Genomic DNA, 15021 nt, shown 5'->3' with positions numbered 1-15021 from the left:
TTATTAAAAATAAACAAATTAAAAAGTAATAATAAAAAGAAAGAAAGAAAGTAGACAGGAACCAAACCAAAAAACAAATCCCCCAATGTTAACAAGCGCTAAAAACTATAGAAAAAAAAAAAAGGACAGATAGAGCCCTAGGACAAATGGTAAAAGCAAAGCTATACAGACAAAATCACGCAAAGAAGCATACACATACACACTCACAAAAAGAGAAAAGGGAAAAATATATATATATTGAATGTCATTCAAATGGTCCTTCTTTAGCTTGTGTTCTATGTTGGGTACAAATTTAACTATTCCTTTCTGAGAAGCTCAAGTACTGTCTTCTTCAATGAAGAATGTTGCGATAGTCTGGGTGAGGAAGTATCTTGAGCAGGACGGTGATTCTCCCATGGCAAAGTTTAGCTTTTCCACTCTGTAGGAATAACCTCAGCCATTTGTCCAAATATGAAAACTCAACTTCATGCTCTGCAAGAAAACTGTAACTCTGGTGCTGTTTGACCACAGTGCAGTGAGCTTCTGAGCTCTATTAACTCCCCAGCCTCCAGGACCCTTCAGTGGCAGCCTGTGTGGCTCCATCAGTGGCACTTTGTTGAAATCTTGAGACCCTAAGGATCCTGCCGCTGTCTATATTTCAAAAGGGAGCCCAAATCCAGGCCAGTGTGTTGTCAGTTGCACAGGTTCTAAACCAGAGGCTTCAGCAGTCAAGGGATGTGCTTTTATTTCTGAATCCCTCCTGTGAGCCCCTTGAGCTCACCGCTTTCTTGCGGGTGGTGGCTGAGGCCCTACTCATTCTTAGCTCTGCAGCTTTTGTGTCATGAGCTTTAAACTTTCTTTGAGCAGCTCTTTTTCCTGGTTGGGTCCAGAAACCGGCTCTTCGGCACATTTTAAATGAACACCAACCACAAATCTTCCACTCTGCTAAATCCACAGCTGCCACATTAAACAAGATGATGTGGTGGGTGCCCCAAGCAATAAGCAAGCCAACGTATTATGGCATGTAAAATTTAAAAAGAGTTTGTAAACCAGGGGCACAACGTCAATCTCATGGCACTGAACTGCGTCCCAAGCGTAAGCCTGCGTTACCTAATGAGCTGGGCTTGCATCTGAGCGTTAAACCTCCTTCCAGGGGTACCCGCCATATCTTCCCCTCTCTCGCTCTGTCTCTGTTCTTTCCCAAAGCCTGTGGGGCAAGGGTCACTTTCCCTCCTTGTTTGCTTCCTGGCAACCCCTGCCACTCACCCCCAGCCTTGGCTGGACCCTTCCTCCATCGTCTCCTAAGCCCTCGGAGTAAGGCTGGTCCCCTCTGCACACCAGACGCTCTTGCATTGGCCCCAGCCTGCAGCTCACATCAAGCCCTCTCCAGCTCTAAGGAGGCTCCTTGAGCCACTCAACAGGGAACCCGTAAGAACCTTTCTCTTGCAACCCACACCAAAATGCCCCAAATTGAGCTGCACGTCTTTTGTCATCATGCATTCATTCACACACTCATTTCGTCCACTGTTCATTCATCCATCCCCTAATACGGGTACCCCCCGCTTTTCGGAAGTTCGCTTTACACCACTTCACTTTTATAAAATTTCAAGGACTCTTTATTAGTATCTATTGCTGCCTAACAAATTACCCGCAAGCTCGGTGGCTTTAAACAACACACATTTATTACCTCACCATGTCTGCGGGGCAGCAGTCTGGGCTCGGCTTGGGGGTTCCTCTCCTGTGACTGCCTCTCACAAGGCAGCAACCAAGCTCCAAGTAAGGATCTATTTCCAAGCTCACACGGCTGTTGGCAGATTTCCGTTCTTTGGGGGTTTTCCTACTGTGAGCCTCAGTTTCTGGATGGTTGTCGCCTTCAGTTCCTCTTCACATGGTCCTTTCCGACATGGCCAGTGGCCCCACTGAAACGTACAAACCAGGAAGGCAATAGAGAGTCTGCCAGCAAGACAGAAGTGACACATCTCATCACCTTTATCATAATTAGAAGCAAGCTGCTAGGCCAGCCCACGCTCAAGGGGATGGGATTCTACCAGGTGGTGGGGGTCATCGGGGCCTCTGAGAGTCTGCCTCCTACAGTCCACTTGGGGAATTGCAGGCAGTCTTGTACCGAGGGCAGTGCAGAAGCAGGACAGTGTGGGCAGGTAGGTAGAGACCCCGAGGGCTTCACAAACCGAGCAAACGAACTAGGGCACCGTCCTGTGAGAGACTGATTCCGCTTCTTTTCTTTTACTGCACCTTTTGGTTTCGTTGCGTTTCTGAAAATCACTTCAGCCTCCTTTGCTCCCGGAGACCCTCCTTAGACTTCCACGGCCCACACCGTCAGTTCCCAATCTCCTTCCTGCGTTTCCATCTCCCAACAGGTGTCGGCCCACCTGTCATTTAGAAGCACCTCAGTACAACTGGCACAGGCGCAACTGAACTCTACTCAACCCGCCTGACTGCAAACAGATGACACCCCCAAACCCATCAGCTAGGCTTCGGCAGAAGGTTGCTTTTGGCTGTCGGAAAAACCAGGACAGATGAGGGGAGGAGAGGGAGGGGTCAGGCAGGACTGTACCCGCCTTGAGACCCAGCCTCTCCCACTGGTTTCTGAGTTGTTCCCTAATCGTGGTGCTGCCACCAGGCCTCAGTCATTACAAATCCATCAACAGCCCCACTGTTCAGCGAGCAGCCCCAGAAAAGCCAAAACTTCCCAAACCGCAACCAACTTTCCTTGAGGAAATGGCCTGAAGTCATGATCCCTCATTGCTGGAAATGTCACTTGACTGTGATTGTCACCATAATGACTGTTCTTTCTTTTCATCTAGGTTGAAAAACGTCCACCATTCTAGCTGCTAGCGATTTTTACTGGCTTCCTTACCTTGATCACTTTTCCTGCACGTGTAAGGGAGTGTTCTTGCCAAAGCTCATTTCTCTGGGCTTAATAAACCATTTTATGGGCTACTTTTTTTGGCAGAAAGCCCCGTCCTCCATCCTTTGATCTGCGGACTCTGCACGTACAGAACTAGTGCTGAGTAAGCACTACCTGTGCAAATATCAACAGCCATGTCCGAGACATAACCCCAGCTTCCATTCGGAAGCCCTGGGGACTCCGCCTGTAATCCTTAGATCCCTTTGGCCTCCATCCTTGCCCCGCCCATTATTAATCGCCTAGGAAGAGGAAGAAAGTTCCATAATTCGTGGAATTTGAGGATTTCCACCCAAGTACTTCTTGCCATCACACTCACTGGTTACTGCACATCCATTTGGAGGATGGCCGCCTTTTAAAATGGATCATTACCACTTTCCAAGTGCAACAACTTTGATCTCTCGGCCAGAGGACATCTGCTCGCCTGTTATGACATTTTTACCTTCTAGGTTCAGGCCAGAATTGTCCCCCCATTCCCCGAGCCCGTCTCCCTGCTGGAGTAACACTCGTTCTCCTCCACCTTGGTTTCCTAGGCTTTGAGTTCTCATCCTCTCATTCCAACACTTTCGCCTCATCCTTCCATGTCATATTTTACCTCGAACCAAGAGAAACGCTGCGGCTGACAGGCCATCGTGGTGTCTTTGAAGTGTGCTGGCTCTGGCTGGAGACGCAGCTCACTGGAATTTCTGAGAAGCCTTCTTTCCACTTTGTCTCCTTCTCTGTTTATTCACGGAGGAGAATGTCCATGATCAGGAGGGAAATTACCAGATAGTCAGTTCTTTCTGCGAGTCAGCAGAGGATGCATTTTCTCACTTCCTCCCCTCCCTCAAAAAGCAACAGTGTTGCCAAAAGCCCCCCCCCCTCGCTACCTTCATCTCCAACCTCATCGCCTCTTCCTGCCAAGCCCAGCATTTCCCCTTCCCGGGAGAGGGGTTGCAGTTGAAGTCAGGGGTTATCCACCTGCCCAGAAGAGCCTGGCCAGAATCGCCCCCCTAACAATGAAACATTTCCTTTGGTTTCACCTGATCCCCTGCTCCCTTTGCAAAATACAGAGCCAGGCAGGGCCTCAGTGGGTTGCCAGGAGATTTGTTTAACTGCTTCGAAATCATTATTTGCATGCGGGAAAGCTTGGAACAAAAAGCCCTTGTGTGTGTAAAAATGCCGCAGGATTAAGCCTTGGTTTGGGTCCCTTCTAAAAAAGAAGTGCAATTGTACACATAGCAAGGGCGCCTGAGGGCTGAATGAGCTATCAGATGACCTGATAGGCTCGAGAAGAAACCTAACCTGGCGCGCAGCCTCTCTTGTCCTCGTACACTGGTCAGCTACGCCTCAAGAATGACCCTTGTTTCTCTGCAAGTCATGCCTTTGTCTCCAATCAGGGGGTCTGCAGCGAGGCCTGCTGGAGGGGCCGGCAAAGATGAGCAAGGGAATGGGACAATCTGAGGAGGCAGGCGCACAGTGCCTCGCACTTACAAGGACCCAGGAAACGTTACTCAGCGAGCCATTTGGGCTACCGAGTCCACACCCACCGGTTACCAAGCCAGGATGAAGAAAGTGGAGTTCAGGTAGCCCCCAAGACTCTTGCAAACCTTAATTCAAAGAGGAAGAAACTGACAGAAAACCGTGCCCACCTTCAAATCCCCACCTCCTGAGAAAGCAGCATGGTGTCCGGAACAGCAGTGAGTCATAGAATCTTAGTGGGTGTCACCCTACCCTCTCCTGGAAGTGGAGTGCTGGGAGGCAAGGAGAGTGTCCAAGGTCACACAGCAGTCTTTCCCAAATGGATTAAAAGTCTAAATTTCAGTCTGTGACGTTCAGTCACTCTGATGCAAGCTCTAACAACAGCGTCCCTTGAAGGTTTGCTAATAAAAATGAAGTCGTAATTGTAAAGTCCTCCTTACCAAACAGCACTCACGAATGCTCTGCCTGAAGAATAACAGAGCAGAGTGGTTCCACCAGGGTAGCCCTGGGTTCCCCACAGAGACCCCAAACCCAGCACATGGACAACTGAACTTGGTAGCACTGCACACCCACCCCTCACACCCTCCACCTCCACCAGAGTCCACTCAGTGATCGATGGCCCCCGGTCTGCCTCCTGCTTCTTGCTTGGATTTCTGCGCGCCTGTGACAGCCTTCCCAGCACTCTCCCTGCCTCATCCTCCACTCCTTCCAATCCAATCTTCACAGGGAAGCAAACAGTGAACTGTCCAAAATGCAAACTAGATCCTGTTGTTCCTCTGTTTCACATCCCTTGATGTTTCCCCAGGTCTAAGCAGAAGTGCAGACTATATCGTGTTGCACAGCCAGCCTTGCGTGATCTGGCCTCTTTCTCCTGTGCCTCTGCCCTGCCAGGCAGAAGTGCCTATAGGCTCTTTAGCACCTCTGTGCCTTTGCCTGTATTATTGCCTCTTCCCACGAGGCCACACCTAACTTTTGTCTCCTGAACATGAAGCCTACTCACCCTTCAAGTCTCAGCTCAAATGCCATCTCCTCCAGGAAGTCCTCCAGTACCACCATAACTCTTGTAGCAATTTGTGCAAACCCTGATCATGTTGCAGAATTAATGCTCATATTTCAGTGTCTCCATTAAATGGTAAACTCCTGAAGAGCAAGGACAGAACTCTGTCCAACTGTGTATCCTAGCACGTTGCCCGGAATGTAGGGGCTGGTTTATTACCAGAAGAGATACTGGTTTATTAGAAGAACTGAATTGATTTATCGAGCACCTACGATATGCCCAGCACTAGGGCGACAGAAATGAACAAAACAGAAAAAAAAATCACTGTTTTCTGAAGTTTATATTATAGTGGGATAATAACCAAATGCTTAACCATATAACCAAATGCATAACTATATAACGTCAGCCAGTGACAAGTACTAAGGGGAAAAGTAAAGCAGAATGAGGAGATGGGGGTGAAGGGTTCACTATTTTAGATGGCAGGGGTCAGACAGTAACTCTGAGAGGTGACATTTGGGCCTGGACGCAGATGAACAGGGATTCCCGTCATGGGGAGAATGGGGAAGGGTGAGTACCAAGACCCTGGGGTGGGAGTATGTTCGGCGTGTTTGAGGAACAGGAAGGAGGCCCCTGTGTCTGGTGTGCAGTGAAGGAGGGAGGGGAGGAAAAGTCAAGGCTGAAGAAATGGCCAGGCCACGTATGCACATCTGACAGGAGGATTTATTTTAAAGAGAAATAATAAAGACACAATTCAAGAGGGTGGTTATTTACAAGGGGGGGGGGAGACATGCAGGAGAATATAGGTTGCTGTGAATTACTGTCAATATTCTCGTCCTGGGGTTTACTGGTGGCTTCATGGGTGTTCGTTACAGAGGGAATAACTAAGCAGCAAAGCCGTGCGTGAACCGAAGATGAGTCACGAGCCAGGAATTCTCACTAATCCAATTCTGCGCACTGGAGAGAGAAAGTAATTCCCCAGGGCTAAAACTTTATTCTGAAATAAATGTCTGTATACCTTGTACTTAAGAAAACCCTCTAAGTTAATACCTGCTTCACTGAGAAGTTCTCTCCAAAGGTTTTGGTGGGTTTTCTCCCCCAAGTAACGTGGGAGGTGTGGCTGCCGTTCTCAGTTCCTTCCACCCGATGCTCTGAGCAACCTGTGGTTCAGTGTCTGGACCACAGGATCGAGTGCAGGAGAGACCAGGCTCCACGGTGCTGGGCAGGCGCACAGGACAGTGAGCCCTAATGCTGACGCTGGCTCTCACTGGAGGATGTCAGAGCAGTGCAGGGAGGCAGACAGACCCAAGTTCAAGTCCCGGGTCTGCTGCCACTAGTGCGCTGACCTTAGGCAAATCCTGTGGCTTCCTGAGCCTCAGGTTCTCAAGTGTCAACTTGGAGTGTATGAGTCCCGCAGGGACTACTTGGCTGTAGCAAAGAACCACAAACTGGGGGCCTTAAAACCACAGAAATCTCACAGTTCTGTACCCTGGAAGGAGTCAACAGGCCACGTGCCCTCTGAAGGCTCTGGGGAAGGAGCGTCCCTGCCTCTTCCAGCTTCTGGTGGCTGCCACATTCCTGGGAGTTCTTTGGTTTGTCACTGTCTCTGTCCCTGTCTCACCTGGCATTCCTCCCATGTGTCTCTGTGTCTTTTAATGGGCTTCTTATAAAGATACCCGTCAGTGGATTTAGGGACCACCCTGATCCAGTGTGACCTCATCTTAATTAGTTACATCTGCAAAGACCCTTTATTCCAACCCTTTATTCCAAGATCACATTTTGAGGTTCTGGGTAGACATGAATTTCAGAGGGATATTATTCAACAAGGTACGTGGAGAAGATGATATATAACAAAAAGGGCCATAAAAAGAATTAAATTAAATAATGTATATAAGGCACCTAGCACAATGTTAAGCATTCGTCTTCACCATCATCATCTCAGAGAAAGAATCCTATTTCTGAAAACATTCCTTCCTGTTAGCTAAGGTGACCACAAGCGAAATGGCCAAATAGGCCTAGGTTCAAATCTTGGCTGGGCGACCTCAGGCAAATTACTTAACCTTTCTGAGCTTCAGTTTCTTTATCCACACGGATGGACATATATATCCAACACTTAAATGTCTTTTACTGTGCAGGAGGCACCGTTCTAAAAGATTTATGAATATTGTCTCAGTGAATCCTCAGAACAACCCTGTGAGCTAGTATGATTATCTCTATTTTACAACCAAGGAAGTTGAATTAGCAAGTATTTTACTTAAGACAGTTGTCTAAGGTCACATAGGAAGTAAGTGATGGAACCAGAGTTTAAACCCAGGCAGTCTGGCTCCAGAATTCCCCCAAGATTAAAAGAGAATAAATAAACTGATGTATTTTTGTGTCTGAATATTTGTTCTGATTTAATAAAATGTTTTCTGAAAAAAAAAGAGAATAAATAATAAAGTAAATAAAATATGTAACCAGCGCTCACTCGCTACACGGCAGTCAACAAATGGTGAGACGGTAACTAGGGCTCCCTCGTCCAAACCTTTCCCCTTTGCAGACCTCAGGGATGCCTTTCCTCCTTCCTCTTTCTCGGTTCAGATGTTCTGGTTGTTGACGTTAATCCATATTTAAAAGTCCAGGCTGCTCAAGTTCCATTGTGTCCTGTGGCATCTTGCCCTTTTTTTCATCTTGTTCTCATTCTCTCCAGTGTCCTGTGACCATGATGCCTGGGTTTGGGGGTGGGGAGTCAGAGAAGGGGAGGGAGCTGCAGCTCACTCTCTGGCAACTGGGGAACGTGGAGGGGGTGGGTGCTTCTCTCCTGGGGTGGGGACAGAGTTAGGCAACAGACTGTAAGACACATCTCAGGGACGTCCGCCCAGCGGGGCCACCCACTAAACCCAGGAACGTGTATGCTGTCCTTGGCACAAAGATCCTTGAGAGATCCGTCGTGGAACAAAACCTCTGTTAGACTTAGGAAAGCCACCACCAGAGAAGACAGGAAAACTCTCCTGTTGAGGAAGCCGCCCCATGATGGTGGCAGAGGCAGGAGGAATGAGTGGTCCCCTGAGCACCCATCCTGGGGCACCTCTCCTCTCACCCCGCCCCACTCTACCATGAGCAGGAGGTGCTCGCACAGCTCAGGCCAATTTTCTGGGGCTCCGTGGCCCCCACCTGCTTGCTGGTGGTCGGGGTCTGCCCTCTGCCAGCTGGTGCGGGAGAAGGCGCAGGAACCCTGCCCGGCCCGGTCCTCCTCCTACCTTTTGGGCCATTGCCAGGATCCCAGCGGGAACCCGCGCTGTCGCAGAAATTCAGTCATCAGAGAGTGTGCACGTTTACCCCAGGACGGGGGAACCGGGTAGACCCAGGGATCACTTAAGCAACTCTGGGCAAATTTGTTCACCCTCCCCGACAGACCAACGTCCTGGAGACAGGCTTTCTCCAAGAGGTAAAGCACGGGGCAGCACTTGGCAAATGGTGACGCAAGCGGTTTGCCGCTACCGCCCCACCCTTCCCCTTTCAGGGTCCCGCCCTCTTCCCTCCTGGGGACCTCGTGCCCTTGTGCCATGTGGGAGCACCCACCCATTTAGCAGTCCTGCCTTCCCTCCTTTCTTCCTCATGAGATGTACCTTTCCTCGCCCCAGACTTCTGAGGGCTCGAGCTCATCTTGGTAACAATGGAAGTTATTAAAGGAACAAATCCCTGCTAATTTGTCAGCAAGCTCTCGGGCTGCACCTCCTGGGGGCACCACGCCTGCCTGGGTCAAATGTGGGAAAGTTTCGGCTGGTACAGAGTCTTTAGGTAATTACTAAATTTGCCTGCTTTGCTGGGGGCTGCTAAGATGTGTGCAGAGCTCACACTTGCTGGGCGGGCGGGGGGAAAGCTGAATCGGAGCATGAAATTACCAGACCGTCACTCAAACCCACAGACACAAATGACGAGAGCTACATGACGTAAAGAAGAAAGCCAATATAACAAATTGATAAATATGTACTTTCTCTCCTTTCTTCTCCCAACTTCTTTAAAAGACATAAAATTATATAAAGCAATCATTATAATAATGGGGGGAAAAAAAGAGTTTACGCCTGATGCTGCGAGGCGAGTGCAGTTGCTATGAACTGGTTGCTAAGTCCCTGAAAACACACTAACAGGAAGTAAGCAAGTCTCTGTGCTGGGAGCAGGGGATGCCACACACGAGCCTGGGCTCCAGGCAGCCTCACGCTTCACGGACTCCTCCTCAGTCCAGCCTGGCTGCCGCCGTCATCCCTCCAGAGTCCCCAGGACCGGGCTGTCACAGGGCTCAACTCAGCCCAGACATTTTGACTGGGATTTGGACTCCTGGGGATTGAAATGAATGGTGCCCTCTGGGAGCATAAATTATAACCAACTTCTTTTTCTATCTGAACTCACTTGGCTTGCCTTTTAACTCTGTAACGCATGGAAAACCTCAGCTTTTTCCTTGACTTATACCTTCCTCATGCTTATTATTATGTTATAAATGTAGCAATATATATGTATATATTATATTGTCTATGTATTGTCTGTTCCAAGTTCCTCATGTAAGTGGAATCATACAATATTTGTGTGTGTATAAATTCCACTTATATGATGTACCTGGAATATTCAGATTCCTAGGACAGAAGTCACCAGGGCCTGGGAGGGAGGAAAAGGGAGTTAGTGTTTAAGGGGGTGGGGTCAGAGTTTTGGTCTGGGAAGATGAAAAAGTTCTGGACATGGATGCTGGTGACGGCTGCACAACATTGTGAATGCACTTAACGCCACAGAACTGTGTACTTAGAAGTGGTTAACGTGGGGTGACTTTTATGTTGTGTATATTTCACCACCAATATATAAAATGCATAGTGTATGTACATATTAGCTCAACTCTTATGTAGATATACTTATGTAACTATTTTCAGACAGTTTAGATTTTCCTTTTTGCTCTCTCTCCTCCATTGTATGCCTTGGTTTGAGCCTTTTATGGCCTAACTATTTTCTGGGTTTAGGTCTTACACAACCGAGAGGAGCATCCCTGGGATAAAAACCCTACGGCCCTCTCTTCCCTCTGCTTTTCCCACAGTCACCCTCTTCTCAGTTGCTTTTAAGCAGAAAGCTTTACTAGTTAAAGTCTGTGATTTTCAGTGGTACATTTAATAATTCATAAATCATGAGAGGTTCAAACAGGTTCAAAGTTTAAAAGTTTAAAAGTTTTGCTGAAGCTTTAAAGTTTAAACTGTCAGAAGCTTTGACAAAAAACTTTTCCTGTCTGGAATATTTAAGATTGTTTTTCCATATTAGATTCAGGACTCCGCGATGTACTCCTCTCCCAAAACGCTTCTCCTACGGAAATCCTGGCATCGTCTGCATGGTGATGTTCCTCTGTGGCGTGGACACGGCGGGTCCAGGAGACCAGCAGGTACGGGAGCAGCCTGGGGACGGGGCGGGAGCCGTGACAACCCACACTTTGGGGGGAAAGGCACTTAGTCGGCCAGAATCGCCTTTGTGTGGGGATTTCTCTTTAAAAGAAGGGAAATTGTAAAATGAGATCCTGGCCAGCGTGTGTAACGAGGTCTTGGCGGCAGAAGACAGCGAGTTGTGCATATCTGCTATTTCAAAATCTGGAAGCAGAGAGGCCAAATCTTCTGCTGGCCTGCCGCTGACCTCTGATTTTTTAGGCATAATTACTGTATTCGCATGTGCAATTGAGTGTGGTGTCAGCCGCCCGCGCCAAAACCGCTTTGTGGAGTTTGTGGGACAAGAGCAAACACCGTCACTTCCCTCGCAGACTGGGTGACCAAGCCTGGAACGTGTACCCTGATGCTGCATATACTGTGTTGTTCTGATAACGTCACTCTATTTCTCAGAAACCTACCGTGGGTCCCAGTGGCCTTTCAGGTCAGATCCCAGGCCTTAGTCACGGGCTTTCGGAGCCATTGCGCCTCACGCCAGACACTCACCTCAGACCAGCAAACCCTCGCTTCCCACCCACCCGGCTCCCTGCAGCCTCTGACATTTTCCACTTGCAGTTCCTCGAAGCTGAGAAGATTTTCTTTCTTCTTTTCACCAAACACATATTTGCCTTTCCTCCAAATTCTCCTCTACCATTGGCTTCCACAAGCCATCAGCATCAACGCCAAGAACAATGTCAGCATCATCGACATCTTTTCCCAGGTTCCAGGATTTGGTGACGGCAGGTTGTAAAATGCTCCCATGACGCAAATGAAGTTATACAGACTCCCGACACAGGTAACCACCCTTGGACAATAATGACTGCACTTGCGCATAAATTACCGGCTTTGATCCTAACAACCTCCCATCCACACCTTTTTCCTCCTGCGGTGACACTTCAAGGCGCTCTGCTGGCTTCTCCAAGGGTTGCTGATGAGAAAACCCAACACCGATTTTCAGGTCTCTCCTCGATGGCCGCTTGGTGGCACCTGACACTCCCACCCCTGTTTTCTTAAACCCTTCCACCCTCTTGCCTTTAATTTTCTTGCCTGCCTCTGTGACTCGCCCAGCTCGCCTCCTCCAGCCCCTCTCCTCCTCCTGCAGCGAGGGTGCTCACAGGTCCAGCTCCTTCACCTGTGGCTGAGCTACAACCCATATCCTAGTGGCCCCAAGTCTGGGTCTCTCCTCCTCAACTCTCCCGGGTCCCAGGGCCACTGTCCGTGTCCCCACTGGCTCCCAAACCAGAATCCAGCAAACTCAGCAACCATGAATGGATTGCCTTCCACCTGCAATGAAAATTGGTAAGACACACGCCCTGCCCACCCTCTACATCCATCTCAAACTCGATATTTCGTTTTCTTTGTGCAACTACTCCTTCTGTGGGTCCTGTTTAGTGTCTAGTTGTCCAGAGTACAAACCTCAGAGCCACTCTTAGTGTCTTCCCCCCTCAAGTTCCCCGTCTGACCTGAGAGCAACCCCTGCTGCTTCAGCACCACCCACCTCTCTCCCCCTGCCTCGACTCCAACCTGCTACGATTTCCTTAATTCCAGCTCTCCTCATCTCTGGTCGTGAACTATTGCAGTTACCTCTTTTCTGGTTGCCCTTCCTCCAATCTTTCCCTGTTCCAATCTTTACACGGTCTAACACAGAAACAGTCAGGTAACTGACTGTCGACAGAACCATTTCCCAAAGCTATAGTCCACACTCTTGGACATGAATACAATGCCTTTCCCAGCCTGGCCCCCATCAACCTTAACAGCTACATAGTCCCCCGCATCCTCTCCCTCCTCCTTCTCTCTTCACTCTCAGCTCCAGACAGACCAAGCTTCCTTCTGTTTCCTGAGACTGCAGTCTCATTCAGTCTCCATACCTCTGCAAATACAGTTTCTCCAACGTGGATGGCCTTTATCCTACTTTCTGCTTGGTGAGCCCTCATTCATTCACGGGGTCCAGCTCACTTCCACCATGAAGCTTCTGAGGACTCCTCTGCCTGTGGAGAGACACACCCTTCCCTCCCGCTCCTGGACCGCTGTGCTCCATGCGCACGCCCCTCCGTGGGACAAGCGTTCCTCACCTGTGGGTCTCAGGACGGCTCATCTTTGAGCCCTCAGCGCCTAATACAGGGCCTAGCACTGCAGGTGCCCATCTCTCTTCTGAACAAATTAAATCTCATGGCACCAAATGACACCCCCTGGATAATCAAGTGCAGGTAGGGTGGGGAAGCACAGCCCCTAATTCAGATTCTTTGTTCGTCTCCAGTTGCAACCTCATTGAAATTTTCACCATTCCTGGATAAGTGTGAACACTTGGAGAGAAAAGAGGAAAAATTATCATTTCAATGAATCTTCTCTCCCCAGCGGACTCAATCTACCTTTCTCTGTGGGTTGTAAAACTCATTGATCCAGTGGCATGTGTTTTAGGTATCCCATGTAAAGTTCAGGTTTCTGCTAGAGTGGCTGGAACTCATTTTGTGCTAAAATCATGCAGATACTGGTCTGGTTCGTAGTTGACTCTCTTTTCTGGCATATGAATTAAGGATAATTTAGAGAAATACAGGCACCGTGATATTTGTGGGTAGGTTTTCCTTTGCTTCAATCTCTGGCGAGATGACCCTTGCATATGTCAGGTTTTGAATCAGACACTCCGGGTTTAAATCTGGCTCCATCAGTGTGTGACCTGTAGCATGTCTCTTTCTGCCTCAGTTTCCTCATCTGTAAAATGGAAAAAGTGACACCTCATAGGCCTGTTGTAAAGATTAAATGAGATCATATCTTTAAGCATTTATCACAGAGGAAGCCCTCAAGCATTGCTACCACTCACCGTGCTAAGTGCTTTATACATTATGTAACTATATACACATGCACAGACACACACATATTGCCTACCACAACATATAATCCTTACAACAAGTCTACATTGCAGGTACTATAATTACCTCCACTTTATAGGTGAAGAAAATGGAACGGATGAAGTATCTTGCCTAAAGTCACACAGCTAGTAAGTAGCAGACCTGGAATTTAAACGTAGGCAATCTGGAGTCCGAGTCTATGCTCTTACCACCCATCATAAGGTCTCAGTGCACTCGATAAATGGTAGCTATCATCACTATCATCATCACCATCATCATCATCATCTGCATCATCATCATCTCCATCCCCATCGCTATCCAGGATGTCACCATGTCTGTCTATCTCTTATTACAAAATCGCTCTAGCAGGGCTGTTTACTCAGTCAGCCCTGGGGTGGTAACTTCATTGCACAAATAAAATTGTATTCATCTGGCAACCTCTGGGGCTGCCCCAAAGTTCGATCTCATGCGACGCTAATACTTGGATAGTAGGAAAGACTTTCAAGGGAGGTCTTGGGATTCCGAAGAGTCAAGCCAGGATACAAGCTGGCCCAAAGCAGAGCGTGTGGCCCTGGCACCACTTCATTCCACTTGCTTGTTGTTTTCCTTCTTTTAGCTGCAGAAAGAGGCCAGTTGATTCCTTCTTCCCAACCAACTCCAGCTAGACTGAGAGATTTTGTAATCGTGTCTGTCTCAGATCACAGCCCACAGAAATCAGACACAGAAATGCTCACTCGGGCTGTCCACGCGTTCCACCCGTGAGCCAGGAAATGAGAACTCTTAATCCAGTGTCACTGTTTTGTAGTAAAAAAATAACATTACTTGTAAAAAATAAGAGGAATTCAATGTATCTTAGTGCCATGGGCTTGTTTACCAACCTTTCATTTAGCCTGTGTTTCCTTTTCTTCCCTGTCATCACCTACGTTTACTGACTGTTCTTCTTTACCTACTTTCCCCCAACTCTCATCTCCGAATTTATTCTTTGGCTCGACCCCAATTAAGGGTCTTTACCTATGTCGTCCATACAAAATATGCTTTCCTGAAACACTCTTGCTTTTGGAATCAGGCAGGTCTGCCTTTCAATTCTGATTGTTCGGCATTAGGTGAGCTGCCTTCCCTATGCCTCCGTTTTTGCATACATAAAATGGCTGTAGTAACAGTAACCAACACTGGCTGAGAATTGACACAGGTTGATTGCTATGCGAGATGCCTTTTCCCAAGCTTGCAGGCAAAATTACTGAAGGAAGGAAGTGACTAGAAGGTCCTATTCGGCACCTGGCCTCTTGGCAGGAGGCATAGTTCCACCCTGATGGAGAGAATGAAGACTGAGTCACCTGTCAGACCAGTGCACACAGCGCAGCACCACAGGCACCATTTAATCCTCAA

Source organism: Grampus griseus (genome assembly GCF_964374135.1).
Source record: "Grampus griseus genome assembly, chromosome: 12".
Classification (NCBI taxonomy): Eukaryota; Metazoa; Chordata; class Mammalia; order Artiodactyla; family Delphinidae; genus Grampus; species Grampus griseus.
This window is presented reverse-complemented; position numbering follows the sequence as displayed.